The sequence below is a fragment of the Otolemur garnettii genome, unplaced genomic scaffold, assembly GCF_000181295.1.
Source record: "Otolemur garnettii isolate 467f Iridium unplaced genomic scaffold, OtoGar3 scaffold00142, whole genome shotgun sequence".
NCBI lineage: Eukaryota > Metazoa > Chordata > Mammalia > Primates > Galagidae > Otolemur > Otolemur garnettii.
Window position 1 is genome coordinate 766,768 of NW_003852537.1, and position 2,067 is coordinate 768,834.

Here is a 2,067-nt window from a genome sequence, read left to right on the forward strand (position 1 = left end):
TTTGGTGGGCCCGGGCTGTATTTGAACCCGCCACCTTAGGTGTATGTGGCTGGCGCCTTAGCCACTTGAGCCACAGGTGCTGAGCCTCAACTTCTTAAAATTCAGACCATGTTTGCTTCACATATTTGAATCTGTGTTATTTGCATACCAAAAAATGAGACACAAAACAGCTAACCTCAAGACACCTGTACTAAAATCACTAGCTTTTAAAAAGCAATGAGTGGGCCAGGTGAAAGGGCGGCACTCAACCGGTAGAGATCTCACAGACCACCAAGGCTTGTACTATAACAGGAAACCGATGCAGACAGAAGACTCCAGATACCAGTTGATTAGAGGAAGCGGGTTTATTCGGCCGGGGGTACTCGGAACACCAGCATGTTTCCCAAAACTGAGCCCCCAACTCAATGTCTTGCCTCTCTTTTATCCACTTTTCAGGGCGAGAGCGCACGTGAGGGTCATAAAACAGAGAGAGATATGACATCATCCTCAAGGTCCCGGGCTCAAGGGGGAAGGTCAGATTCATGTCCTTGAGACTGGTCTGGTCGGACCACCTGCCCACAAAGGCAACAGAAACCCAAGGAAGTTACTAGGTTACAATCTAGGCCCCCGGTATGTCAAGGAAGAAACATAAAGACAACAGAAATGCCTGCGGCTTGGCTGAGGCCTACACAGCGGGGCTAGGACAGATTCTTTTAGTTCTGCTTTTACTTTCTTGCCTCATTCCTCCGTTTGAGACTCAGAACAACTTGTTATGGAGTCTCACCACCATCCCCATCAACCTGTGCTACAGTTCATTGGTGGTACATGTAATTTGCTCCACCTGGGCCTCTTTGAGACACAGCCAAATTCACTATGGTTCCTCACCATCTGGAGTAATACTGGCAATAAGCATGGGAGGAGAAGGCAAGTACTCAATAACAATAAGACTCCTATTATAAGGGTCTTAAAACCTCCAAAAGCAGGGAACCATCCTCCAAAGATGGATTTTGGATCACATCCGTGCCATACCTGTACCAGTAACATGAGTCAATTTGGAAATTTCATTAGCTATACTCTCCACTACTAGACCTTGATCATCTATTTTCAGACAACAATTGGTCAGATTGAACTTTCTGCATACTCCTCCTTCTGCAGCAAGTAAATAATCCAAAGCTAATCTGTTTTGTACAATTTTCTACATTAGCATCCTGAATATTTGCACAATCTAAAGTCCACTTAGCTCTCGTGAGTCCAATAAAGAACAGTCCCATGATGACGTAGATCCTCATGCTTCAGCTGTGCATGGACCAGTCAGCTCCCGGGGTGTGACTTGGAGCAGGGCTTGCCGTTCTCCGCAACACCAGCTTGAGGGGGTTGTCAGGATCCGAGGTAGCTTCCCAAGGTTCAGGAATTGTTGAGGTGCGGAGCCCAAGCCATGGGAACTCAGGATCAGCTGCCATTGTCATGTCCTGCTTGGTCCAGCTCCTCTTAGGCGGGTGCAGGTCCTACTCCGGTTCCACGGCAGGCTTCACTCTGCTGTAATGGATCTAAGCAGAAATTTCTGCTACTCTCATAGCTGTAGGTGTGGTCAGGATAACATTGTAAGGGCCTTTCCACCTCACCCTCAGGGGAGACACGCTCCAATCTTAGACTCACACCGTAGCTCCTGGAGAGAAAGGGTGGACAAGGGAAAACAGACTAACAGGACACTTCTCATTCACTCATTCTGACACTGCCTCTGCCACCTTTCCCAGTGCCTGCAACTGCTTCCTTAATTCTGCTTCTCCCAATTCCCCAAGGGATCCTGGCAAGCTCCATAATAAGGGTGGTGGCCTATGATATAAGATCTTATATGGTGAGAATCCTGTCCTCTTAGTAGGAGTACACCTAATCTTAAATAACACCAAGGGCAGGGCGCTTACCCACTGTAAGTTTGTCTCCTGGCATACTTTCCCTAAACTTGCTTTGATAGTTCTATTCATGCGTTCCACCTTCCCTTAGCCTTGTGGGCGGAGGCTGCATGGAGTTTCCAGGTGATGCCAAGGATGTTAGCCATCTTCTGGACTAATTCAGAGATGAATGCTGGCC